At 37.6% G+C, this 13,999-nt stretch overlaps 1 pseudogene; it reads left to right on the top strand.

Moving 5' to 3' along the window:
- The first annotated feature begins 571 nt into the window (after positions 1–571).
- Positions 572–1,033, top strand: LOC132018595 (small ribosomal subunit protein uS8-like; annotated as a pseudogene).
- Positions 1,034–13,999: the final 12,966 nt, after the last annotated feature.

Genomic DNA, 13,999 nt, shown 5'->3' with positions numbered 1-13,999 from the left:
CTGCATCGCAGTCTCTTAAACGCCAATTTTGAAAGCACTTCTGGGGAATCCGCGATGTCCGGCCACAAAGTCAGCGAAAAGTTCCGTACAAAGAAATAAGCCCTGTTCTGTGCGTCCATGATATACAAGCCATTGCACTCCCTTGTCATTTGTTACCTTACAAGGAGACCTACAAGGCCCGGGGAAGGCAAGAGCCACCAGGTCTGTGCCTGCGGTAAGCGGCAACCCGAGCGGCGTGGGCTGCCTTAGGAGAAGGAAGCTTTCTCCCCTCAGCTTGCCTAACTTTTATCCTAAATTTTAACACGCAAAATATTTTGGTTGGTCACCATATTTTACTTCTCTGCAAAACCAAAATCTGTAGGGATGCATGGCTGGTTCAGTCAGTAGAACATGTGACTCTTGATCTCAGGGTTGTAAGTTTGAGCCCCAGGTTGGGTGTAGAGATTGCTTAGAAATAAAATCTTAAAAAACCCCAACAATCTATCAAATCTATCAAAATGAATTTTTATTGCCATAAATTTCTAAGAGTTAAAATGTTTCTTCTGTGCTCTTTCTGCCATCCTTCCTTGCTGCCATAATGGTGCACGCGAATGCCCTGGCAGATGCCTTCCAGAACAGTAACATCGTTGAAAAGAGAGGCAAACACCAGGTTTTTATTAAGCCATGTTCCAAAGTCATCATCCAGTTTCTCACAGTGATGAGGAAGCACGGTCACATTGTCGAATTTGAAATCGATGATGGTCACAGAGCTAGGAAAATTGTTGTGAACATCACGGGCAGGTGATGGAGTAATCAGCCTCAGATTTAATGTACAACTGAAAGATCTAGAAAGTGGCAGAATAACCTGCTCCCATCCTACATTGCCCTGACAACCTCAGCTGGCATCATGGACCGTGAAGAAGCAAGACGAAAGCACACAGGAGGGAGAATCCTGGGATTCTTTTTTCTAGGGATGCAATACATACATGCAAATAAAATGCCCTTAATGGGGAAAAAATGTTTCTTTTGTTTGACTGTTTGCAATCTGGTATAATATATAATAGATCAAAAGCATATAAATTTATTAGACATTTTAGTAAATAATTATCAGCCAGAAAAAAGTAAAATTATCTTGACAATGAATCTCTTTAGGATATAGATGGCCCTTTCCCCAATTATTTAATGTATCTGTGGATAAATAATACTTATTTCTGGAATGAGACAAAAATGTAGCGTTAGTTTTATTTTGAATTTTCCTTCTAAGCTTGGAAATTTTGTGCATATAGATAAGTAGGTGGTAATGGATGGAATTTTGTTGTAGCAGTTTCACTTAACTGCTTGAATTTCTGCATAATTTTATTTTCTAAATCACATAGTGAAGTATCATCAAAAACTATTTTAAATAATGTAACAACTTACAACTTGGTTAGGTCCTCCTTCTATTTTGTTGGAAGCAAATTATAAACTACCTGACCTACAAAAATAATTTGTGGGGGTAGGGGGTGGTAGAAATGGGTGAATTGTTTTGTTTTGTTTTTTAGTTTAAACAACTAAATTTTATTTATTTATTTAAAAAGATTTTATTTATTTATTTGACAGAGAGAGATCACAAGTAGGCAGAGAGGCAGGCAGAGAGAGAGAGAGGAGGAAGCAGGCTCCCTGATGAGCAGAGAGCCCGATGCGGGACTTGATCCCAGGACCCTGAGATCATGACCCGAGCCGAAGGCAGCGGCTTAACCCACTGAACCACCCAGGCACCCCAAACAACTAAATTTTAAAATGAAAAGGGAAAAGGTATATTTGCACTATGCTTGACATAATGACCTAATGCTAAGGCCCAGAAGCATCACAATGGAAACTTTTGATCTCATTTTAGGGTTTTTAATCAAATTTATTGAGGTGTAGTTTACATAAGACAAATGGAAACATTGAAGTATTCAGTGTCATGAGTTCTGGCAAATGTATGTACCATGTAACTGAAGGACCCCAGGTCAGAACTATAGTATAGCCTATAAGTCTTAACCAGCTTATGCTAACTAAGAAACTGTGGCCAGCTGACCATAGATAAGGGAGTCAGCAAGCAGCATAACAGGATAACGAATAGCAAAAATCTGTGTTTAACCCAGCTGTTTCTGGCTTCTGTATAATAATGCTTCTAATGCTTTGCTAAGAAATGAAAAATTGCTTAAACCCTCGTTCGCTGTGTAATCAAATAAAGTTATACCCTTCCCCTGTTAAGAATTTCCCCTACTACTAAGTAAAATTGATAAGGGTTGCCTCCCATACCAAGGCCGGAGACGTACGGTTCAGCACATATGCTAGCTGGAGACGTGCGGTTCAGCACGTATATAGATAAAGGTTAGAAACGTGCAATTCAACACGTACCCTCTACTGTACACTACCTGAACGGTGACTGGCCAGAATGTATGGTTGGTTTTAAAGGATTGGCTACCTATGTGTAAGCCTTCCTGTAATGCTTTGAAATTACTGGCTAGAAAAGTGAGGGCTCTGATGTAATGGACTGTAAAATTCTATATTAAGGGGCTCCCGAAACAGATTGGGGCTCTCAGGCACTGACCCATCCCTCGCGGATTTCATGGTCAAGTGTCCCTGGGAGTCCGAGCATGCCCGAATAAAATCCTCTTGCTTATTGCATCCAGTGGTCTGTGAGTGTGTCCTTGGGTGCGGGTCCTCTAGGGTCTTTCATAACCACTACACCAAACAGTATACAGAGTATTTTGGTTGTCCCTCAAGTTTCCTCTGGCCCTTTTGTAGTCAGTCCTCCTACTCTTTGTACTTCCTACTTTCCCCAGCTATTCATAGGATTTTTATCACTGTAAATTGGTTTTGGGGAAAAAGGGATTTGTTCCTTGTTCTTCGACTCATTTGTTATCTCCATTTCTGGGAAGCAAACTTAAATGTAAACATATGCAGCTAATCTAACTACATCATCACAAGACACGCTTCCATTTTTTTAAATGATCGGTTCTTGTGAACTTCAGACAATGCTGCAAATCATTTGACTTAGTTATTTTACTTACTCTCTTTCTAAAGTTTAAAAATTTTGTTTCTTTGAAAGATTTGTAAGATCAGAAGTGATTATGTTGCTCTATAATCTCAATTTAAATGATTTTATGACTTTGGATTAATTTGAGTTATTGAATAAGTGACTTTTTTTTTTTAAGTTTTTATTTATTTATTTGACAGGCAGAGATCACAAGTAGGCAGAAAGGCAGGCAGAAAGGAGAAAGCAGGCTCCCCGCTGAGCAGGAAGTCAGACGTGGGGGCTTGATCCCAGGACCCTGGGATCATGACCTGAGCCGAAGGCAGTGGCCTTAACCCACTGAGCCACCCAGGCGCCCCGAATAAGTGACTTTTGATTACTGGCAATATTCTGAAAAGAAATAATTCATAGAAGAGGGAGGCAAGGAGTGCCTGGGTGGCTCAGTTGTTTGGGCTGCTTTTGGCTCAGGTCATGATCCCAGAGTTCTGGGATTGAGCCCTGCAGCAGGCTCCTTGCTCAGCTGGAAGCTTGCTTCTCCCTCTCCCTCTGCTGTTCCCCTGCCTGTGCTCTCATTCTTTCTGACAAATAAGTAAAATTAAAAAAAAAAAAAAAGAAGGAGGCAAACCATGAGATTCTTAACTCTCGGAAACAACTGACAGTTGCTGGAGGCCAGGTGGGTGGGGGATGGGGTAACTGGGGGATGGGCATTCAGGAGGGCACGTGATGGAATGAGCGCTGGGTGTTACACACAACTGATGAATCATTAAATTCTACCTCTGAAACTAATAATACACTATATGCTAACTAACTTTAATTTAAATAAAACCTAAAAAAAAAAAGAATTCATAGAGACAGATAAAAAGATTACTGGATCATCAAGCAGCTTTTGTATATATACTCTTGTCTGTATTTGTTTTGCACAACTCAGATTAAGGTGGTAAATTCAATGTGACATACATATTGGTGTATTGTGTTAATAAAGTTAGTTACTTCTAAAAGCTGAAGTTAAGTAATATTGTCATCCAATTATATATGTATTTCTGTATGATTAAAACACATACATAATGATGTATTAAAATTAACAACCAAAAAAGGAGAAAACTTGTGATTCAAACTTGGTCTTGGAATATTCATTATACTTTTAAAAAGTTGTAGAAAAAATTTCTTTTTTCCTTTAGTATAATCCGCCTAGCTAGCAGAGATTTATTTTAGAATACTCTTAGTATCCTGATAACTTTGAGTGTTTTGTGCTGTCATTTTATCAACTTATTTTTGAAATAAGTAAAATCCCTTTGCTTCTGAGAGACCTAAAAGTTACATTTCATGTTACCATCTTTATGTTTATTTTTAAATGTTTTATTGTCACTCTGGTTATTAGGATAGCAAAATTTAAAACAATTGCTCACTCTCAGGTACCTGTGCACTTAATCAAGTAATCAGTTTCTGACAGAATTTTTTTGTTTTTGTTGCCTTTCTGAAACCCAGATCCTGGATTCAGAAATTAAAAACTGTCAATATCTTTAAATCTAAAAAAAAAAAAGAAAAAGAAAAAGAAAAAAAATCATTACCCACTTGACCACTGGATGGCACCAAAGGCTTAATCTTTTACCTTATAAAACAGGAAGAAGTAATTAGAAGTAATTCGTAATTACTAAACAGAAGTAATTAGGCATACTCTATATATTTTAAATTAATTCTACATTATCAAAAGAGTTACCCTGTCTATCAAACCCATGATGTGGAAAAAGCTGACAAAGAGCAGGAGTTCAGCCTTCCTTGATTAATTCTGTTCAAGTAAAAAAAAAAAAAAAATTTAACATATTTTATAAAAATTTTTTTAAAACCACTCAATTAATCAGTCAATCAATTAATTAATTTGGAGAGTGAGCAGGAGGAGGGGCAGAGAGAGACGGAGAGGATCTCAGGCAGACTGCACTGAGTGTGCAAAGCCCACACAGGGCTTGATCTCAGAAACCTGAGATCATTACCTGAGTGGAAATCAAGACTTGGACACTCAACCAACTGAGCCACCCAGGTGGCCCTCCACCAGAAAGTTTTAGAAAAATAAATGAATTATGTAAAGTTGCAGGATAGAAAATTAATATACAGGAATTGGTTGTATTTCTAAATAATAATAATAGCAAGCCTAATAAACCATCAGAAAGAAATTAAGAAAATAATCCCCTTTACAATTGCATCCAAAAGAATACAATACATAAGTATAATTTTAACTAAGAAGGTAAAAGACGTGTATCTTGAAAATTATAAGACCCTGATGAAAGAAATTAAAGACGATACAAATAAATAGAAAGGCATACTGTGCTTATGGACTGGAAGAATTAATACTGTTAAAGTGTCTGTACTACCCAAAGTGATAAACAGATTATGCAATCTCTACCAAAATACCAATGGCAATTTTCACAGAACTAGAACAAATAATCCTACAATTTGTATGAAACTACAAAAGATCCCCCCCAAAGCCAAAGAATCTTAAGAAAGAAGAACAAAGCAGGAGGTCTCACAATCCCTGATTTCAAACTACACTACAAAGCTGTAATAATCAAAACTGTATGGTACTGGCACAAAAGCAGATGCTCATAGATGAGTGGAGCAGAAAAAAGAGCCCAGAACTGAACCCATGCTTATATGATCAATTAGTCTATGACAAAGGAAGGGAGAATATACAACGAGGAAATGACAGTTTCTTTAGCAAATGATGTTGGAATGGACTATTACTTGGTGATCAAAAAGAATGAAATCTTGCCATTTGCAGCAATGTGGCTGGAATTATAGGGTATTATGCTAAGCAAAATAAGTCAGAGAAAGACAAATATTATATGATTTCGCTCATATGTGGGATTTAAGAAACAAAACAGAGGAACATGAGGGAAGGAAAGGAAAATAAAAAAAGATAAAAACAGAGAGCAAGACAAACATAAGAGACTCCTGGGGCACCTGGGTGGCTCAGTGGGTTAAGCCTCTGCCTTCGGCTCAGGTCATGATTCCAGGGTCCTGGGATTGAGCCCCACATTGGGCTCTCTGCTCAGCGGGGCGCCTGCTTCCTCCCCACCCCGCCTGCCTCTGCCTACTTGTGATCTCTCTCTCTGTCAAATAAATAAATTAAAAAGAAAAAAAAAGAGACTCTTAAATATAGAGAACAAACTGAGGGTTGCTGGATGAGAGGTGAGTGGGGGGATGGGGTAACTGGGTGACGGGCATTAAGGAGGGCACTTGTTGGGATGAGCATTGGGTGTCATATGTAAGTGATGAATCACTAAATTCTACTCCTAAAATTAATACTACACTGTATGTTAACTAACAAATTTAAATTAAAAAACAAAACAAAACAAAACAACCATAAATGGTGTTGAGAAAACTGGATGGCTATGTGCAAAAGAAGGAAACTCAACCACTTCCTTATATCACATACAAAAATAAACTCAAAATGTATTAAAGACCTAAATGTGAGACCTAAAACCATAAAAATCCCCCCAAAACATGGGCAGTTAACTCTTGGAAATTAGTCTTCACAATTTACATATATTTTTGGATCTGTCTCCTCAGGCAAGAGCAACAAAAGCAAAAATGAACTACATTTTCTGTGGTTGTGTGGTTGGGATTCCAGCAAACTAAGAAGCCCCTTTTTTGTGTGTGTGTGAATATTTTACATATTATTTTAGAGAAAGAGAAAATAAGAGTGAGTGGGGGCGGGGAGGAGCAGAGGGAAAGGGACAAGCAGACTCTGTGCTGAGCAAGGAGCCTGACTTGGGGCTCAATCCCATGACACCAAGATCATGAGCTAAACTGAAATCAAGAGTCAGAAGGGTAACCTACTGAGCCACCAAGGCTCCCCCAAACTAAAAAGCTTTTGCACAGCAAAGAAAGCCATCGACAAATGGAAAAGATAGTCTACTGAATAGGAGAAGAAATTTACAATTAATATTTTGGTAAGGGGTTAATATCCAAAATATATTAAGAATTAATACAAGTCAACACACAAAAAGCAAATGATCCAATTAAAATATTGGCAGAAGACCCAAATAGACCTTCTTCCAAAGAATATATACAAATGACCGGTGGCTGGGTGGCTCTGTTGGTTAAGTGTCTGCCTTGGCTCAGGTCATGATCCTGGGGTCCTGGGATCTAGCCCCGCATTGGGTTCCCTGCTCAGTGTGGTGCCTACTTCTCCCTCTCCCTCCTCCTGCAGCTCCCCCTGCTTGTGTGCTTTCTCTCTCTCTCTCCATCAAATAAATAAATAAAAATCTTAAAATAAAAATAAAAAAAGAATATATACAAATGACCAATAGAGTGCTCGCTTCGGCAGCACATATACTAAAATTGGAACGATACAGAGAAGATTAACAAATGACCAACAGACATGGAAACTATGCCGAACATCACTAATTACCAGGGAAATACAAATCAAAACTCACAATGAAATATGACTTCGTGTCTGTCAAAGTAGTTAGTATAAAAAAAAGCAAGAAATAACAAGTGTGGGGAGAATATGGAGAAAAGGGAATGTTCCTGTGCTGTTGGTGGGAATGTACATTGGTGCAAAAAAAGGAGCCTAAAAATGAGCCCACAATAAAAAACATTAAAATATTTTTAATTTTAAAAGCCAAATTAAGATAAAAGTACAAATTTCCAGTTATAAAATAAATAAATCACAGGGATGTAGGCAATGATATTTTAGTAGCTATGTATGGTGACAGACGGTAAGTAGGGCTTACTGTGATGACCTTTTGTAATGTAAAAAAATGTCAAGTTACTATGATGTATATCTGGAACTAATACAATATTGTATCCCAACTATACTTCAATAAAAATAAATAGTAAGACCTTTGCTTTGTCAAATACACAACAAGGAGTTCTTTATGTCTTAATCAGGCTAAATAAAAGAGACCATCCAATTAATGGTACTGAATTAAAAAAATTCTGAAAAATATTATTTGGTTAATTCTGTACCTTAGGGGAAGGAATTGTGTAAGAAAAACTGTTCTAAAAATTAAAAATAAGGCAAAATTTTGCTTGCTTCGTTATTTAATATCATACTTGAATAGTTTCTCACAATCCTGCCTGATCAAAATCTGGGTATCTTAGGGATTGCAACTTGTATAAAAAGAACCCAGCCAGGCCTGTACTATTAAAGATTAATCTGGAGAAAACTGGTAAGGTATGATGGCTTTGCTTTTTCTCTGGTAAAGAATATAATGTCAAGGTTATGATTTTATTGCCTTGTTATACATTAACCATTTTTAATCTTTAACAGCTTTTCCTGACTACATACTCTCAGCTTCGCAATTTTTTTTTGTCTTTGAATCATCTCTCTCTTATTCTTCCCAGTTCCTTCATTAATGAGTTTGGTAAGACTTCAAAAAGTCTAAAAAAATACATTTCTCTCAGAGTTAGGCTTTTAGAGTGGAAATGCAGAGATAACCGGAGGAGCCTCATTAGAAACGGAACAAGACCACCCGGCTCCCCACCGCCACACACACAATATGTCTGATAAACCACATCACTGCGACTGTTCCACTGCTTCTAAATGCTACTGTTTGGTCTGTTGTTAGGAACGGGACTTTACCACAGCCTGGTGTTGAAGACACCTCCTCAGCCACTTCTGTTCCAGAACTTCTCCTTTTCTTATCACTGCTTCCCCAAAAGCCAGTTGCTGCTTCTGTCACCTTTGTCAGTGAAATGATTGTGAGTGGGTCTCCATTTTCTCCTGTTGTCCAGTTTAAAATTGCAGTCTCAGGTGGATGAACTTGATTGGTGGCTTCAAAGAAGGCTAGGGGATTGCCTTTTTGATTTCTACTATGGGAGGCAGGACTCAAAAGGTAGGGACCAACTATTTTGGAGTATTCTACAGATTTCCAAATCCCATAGCCAGCCAGAAACCATAAGCAGGTCCATACATGGAATGAGAGGTGCTGTGTGGAAGGTCTGCTGTGAATAAGGGTTTTGGTTCAGAGGCTCCATCAGTAGTTCCTAAAGCCCGGTTGACCTACAGACTCCCAAGAGATAATAAAATGGTTGTTTTTGTTTTAAGCCACAAAATTCAGGGGTGGCTTTTACACAGCAAAATAACTGAAACATACATGGTGTATTTTTTATGTGTGCCTGCCTTCTTCACTCAATATTGTTTCTATTAGATTTATCCATTATTGAAATACCAGTTTATTCATAATCATCACTTATACAGTATTCCATTGTATGGATAGACAACATTTTGTCTATCCATTTATTGTTCGGAGCTATCTTTTTTTAAAAATTTTTAAAAAGATTTTTATTTATTTGACAGAGAGATCACAAGTAGGCAGAGAGGCAGGCAGAGAGAGAGAGAGAGGAGGAGGAGGCAGGCTCCCTGCTGAGCAGAAAGCCTGATGCGAGGCTCCATCCCAGGACCCTGGGATCATGACCTGAGCTGAAGGCAGAGGCTTTAACCACTGAGCCACCCAGGTGCCCCTGTTGAGAACTATCTTGTTAAGCTATTTGAGAATAACCTGTGGACATTATGAGAGTGTGCCCTAAATAGTTTGGCACGTGTGTTTGAAGAACAAGGACGTTTCTCCTGCATTACCATAATACCAACATCACCTCCAAGACACTTAAAATGGATACGATGTTATCAAATATACGTAGTCCATATTAAAATTTCTCCTCTTGTCCCAGTAATGTCCCATAGTAAATGTTTGTTATTTTAAGCTGTTAAATTTTGGCATCATATGTTATACAATAATAGATAACCAATATAGTGGGTATGGCAGCACAGATGTTCTGGGGATTTGGTGATCCACAGTTCCCTGTGTCTGTTCATTTGTCCCCATTTCACACTCATAGTTCAAATCCATCCCAACCAGTGGCCTTATCTTAACAAAGAGACCCTATGGGGTTAATAGAACAATTAATAGCTCTATGACTCTTATCTATAGGTTTTTGAAGAAATGATGTCCTTTCAAACTGCTACATTTAAAAAAAAAGTTCTCATTCATCTTGAGTTTGGATGAAAAGCTTTTAATTTATTCTGTATTCTTTGTATGCTCTCTAGGGAAGTCTGAGGCAGTCAGCCTATAAAGGTGGGAACCAAAACACCTCAGGGAAATCACTCAGCATTTGTCTGATACCTACCCTAATCTGAAACCTGGTTGTGTGTTACGTGGTGTGTGAGGTCAGTGTGACAGTTCAGTGATGTTTCAGTGGCCCTGATGGGTTAGCACTGAGTGCATTTCCTTCCCTCAGTACGCCCACCGCGTTTAGCTTGAAGTTTGAACTTGAGCCATGTGCTGGCTGATTTTATGTCACCTGGGTTAGCCTAAGGTACCCAGATATTTGGATCACGTGTAGATATTGCTGTGAAGGCATTTCTATTTATTTATTTATTTATTTATTTATTTATTTTTATTCATACACACTGTATATTGTAAAGGAGAACATAAATTATATTCTTATAGACATTCTCAGTTTTGTACCATATCAAGTTAGATTCTTTGAGTGCAAAGGCATTTTTGAAGATGAGATTTAACATTTAAATCAGTAGATTTTGAGTAAAGCTGACTACCCTCCATAATGTGGGTGGGCCTTCCAGTCTGTTGGAGGACTTCAGAGGAAAAGACCGAGGTTCACTGAAGAAGAGGGAATTGTGTTTCCAGACTGCCCTTGGGCTTGGGCTGCAGCATCAGCCCTGTCCCCAACCTGCCCTGCAGTCCCCATGATCACATGAGCCAATTCCTTAAAATAAGTCTCTCTTTATATATACATCCTATTGGTTCTATCTCTCTGGAGAACCCTGACTATTAGGATTCCCAGGGAAGGCACATCCCAGAAAAATCCACTCTCCTCCATGTGAACAGAGTTTAGATGAATATTGAACATTCATCCTTCATCTCTGAGTTTTTAGAGCACATAGACTGTATCACACACATACAACTCTGTCAGAAGCATTGTTGAACCAATTCCCACACCCAGCGCTTTTGAATAAGCTCAGTGGAACTAAAACACGTTTCTTCTTACGATGTATGCCCGTAAGCCAGCAGAGTCAAGAATTTGGTAAGGACGGCCAAAGATAATGCATCCATTCTGGCTCATTCTATAAAAAAGAACATGTTTATTAGGTTCTAAAACATTTGGGACAAAATAAATAATAGTTATTATTGGAGAGAGCTGCTGTAAATGTAGGGAGGAATCTAAGGTTTTCTAATTTCTATCCCCCCTTTCTAAATCGTGATCTTCAACTGAACACTTGAACTGCATTTATTTAGTCAGATGGAAAATACAGGGCATTATCTAATATCTGTCATGGAAATATAAAATAAATTGCTCTCAGAACTATGATTTTCTTTGAGTCCTTACCTTTACAAAAATCTTACATGCAAATGGTAGAATTATATTCCTCAGTTGACAGCACACGGTCATCACTGGTCCATACCAAATCTTTTCACTGTTTGTTATCATTAATTCCTTTTTAATGCACATTCCAGTTTCCTTCCTTTCACGGAAAGCAACCCTTCTCATGTATTTTGTATATACCTTTTTGTTATAAGTATTCTTGAAAAATGTGTGTTTTGTATTTATTTTTTATTCAAAGTGAATTGCTTTGTGCTTATAGAACATTCTGGTTTTTTTTTTTTCTTTCTTTCCCCTCAGCCCTTCGTTTTAAAGACCGACGCATGGTACTTTGTACACTCGTAGCATTTTTCCCACTGTCTCTCTGGTAGACATGAAGATTGCTTCTATCTCTTTGCCACTGCAAGTAAGTTACAAAGAATGTCCTCCCATAGGTCTCTTCAGGGAGGCAGTTGCAAAGGGGTGTATTTCCAGGAGCAGAATTGTTGGATCCTGGAATGTTTTTCACTTGATTAAGTAGTACAAAATTTTCTCCAGAATGGCTACACAAGTATACATTTCCTCACCAACATTTGACACAATCAAGCTCTCATGTTTTCCAGTCTAATAGGTATAAAAGTAATGTATAAATTTGCTTTATTGTTATTTTTGTTGAGTTTGGTTATCTCTTCAAATGCTCATCAGCTTCTTTGTTTCCTTTTCTGTAAGGTCCCTGTATATGACTTTTGTGCATTTTTCTCTAGGGTTGATGCCTTTTGGTTTCTGTTTGCAGTTCATTGTATATTCTAGATATTATCCCTAAGTGGTTTCAGACAATGCAAATATGCTCTCCTATCTCGTAATTTGTTAATAAGAGTTGTTTATGGTGTCTGTTAAAAAAAAATCTTCAATTTTAATGTAACAAAATAATAAAATATTTGCCACTACGGTTTCACAAGTTTTATATAAAGAAATACTTCCCTATCTAGTCCCAAAGATAATTTTTATATTTTATTCTGTTATGTTTAAAGTTACACATTTCTTTTCTGTGACTTCAACTCACCTGCTATTGTATGTGGCATTAAATAGGATCTGGCTTTATTTTTCTTTGTAGAGTGAGCTGCTTTTTTTTTTTTTTTCTTTCTAATAGCACCTATTAAATAATCCACAATTTCCCCCATTAACTTATGGTGCCAACTTTATTGTATATTAGATTGCTGCATAAATATGTTTGTCTCTCAGCTCTCTCTCTCCGTATCTCATTTTGGAATTTTGTTCTCTTGTCAGTTAATATATTTTTAGTAATTTAATTTATTTATTATAAATATTTGGTTTTTTTTTTAAAGGTTTTTATTTATTTATTTGAGAGGGAAAGAGATAGAGACAGAGAGCACAAACAGGGAGAGGCAGAGGGAGAGGAAGAGGGCGAAGCAGATGCCCACTGAGCTGGGAGCCCAACATGGGGCTGAATCCCAGGACCTGGAGTTCATGACCTGAGTTGAAGGCAGAGGCTTAGCCGTCTGAGCCACCCAGGCACCCCAATTTATATATATGTTAGACTTCTTATAATTATAGTTCTGTTGAATGTCTTAATGTTTAGGATATTATGTTTGAGACATGTATGTTTACTTAAGGGTTTGCTTAGCTATTTGAAGACCATTATTACATCATACATAGTTCAGAGTGAACTTATAAATTTCCCCAAAAAGGTTAAGTGGAGTTTTGATTGAGATTACACTCAATTTAAAGATAAGGTTAGGGAGCAATTGATATCTTTATAAGGTTGTGATTCCATCCAAGAATGCAAAATGACTCTCCATTATTTCAAATCATATTCAATGGATTTTTTTGAGTTTTACATTTTTCTATGATTTTTTTTTTTTTAACAGAGTGTGGGAGTGGGTTGGGGTAAGGGACATCGGAGAAAGGAAAAGAGAATCTTTCAAGCATGCTCCATGCCCAAGGTGGAGCTCTACATAGGGCTTGATCTAATGACCCTAAGACTGTGTGTGATGGGAGACAAAATCAAGAGTGGCGTGCTTAACTGACTGAGCCACCCAGGCGCCCTGGCCCTCTATGACTTCTTAATTAAGCTTGTCAGTAGATACTTTATGTCTTTTGGCTAATGTAAAGTGATTTCTAACTTTTATTTATCTCTCTCTCTTTTTTTTTTTTAAAGAATCTAATCCTCAATGTGGTTTTAATTTGAATCTCCCTGATGGCTAGTGATGATGAACATTTTTTCATGTGTCTGGATAGCCATTTGTATGTCTTCATTGGCAATGTGTCTGTTCATATCTTCTGCCCATTTTTTGATTTGATTATCTGTTTTGTGTGTGTTGAGTTTGAGAAGTTCTTTATAGATCCTGGATATCAACCTTTTGTCTGTACTGTCATTTGCAAATATCTTCTCCCATTCCGTGGGTTGCCTCTTTGTTTTCTTGACTGTTTCCTTTGCTGTGCAGAAGCTTTTGATCTTGATGAAGTCCCAAAAGTTCATTTTTGCTTTTGTTTCCTTTGCCTTTGGAGACATATCTTGAAAGAAGTTGCTGTGGCCGGTATCGAAGAGGTTACTGCCTACGTTCTCCTCTAGGATTCTGATGGATTCCTGTCTCACATTGAGGTCTTTTATCTATTTCGAGTTTATCTTTGTGTACGGTGTAAGAGAATGGTCGAGTTTCATTCTTCTACATT

The sequence above is a fragment of the Mustela nigripes genome, chromosome 5 (genome assembly GCF_022355385.1).
Source record: "Mustela nigripes isolate SB6536 chromosome 5, MUSNIG.SB6536, whole genome shotgun sequence".
Classification (NCBI taxonomy): domain Eukaryota; kingdom Metazoa; phylum Chordata; class Mammalia; order Carnivora; family Mustelidae; genus Mustela; species Mustela nigripes.
The sequence above is the reverse complement of the archived record's forward strand: the minus strand, read 5'-3'. Positions and strand labels throughout refer to the sequence as shown.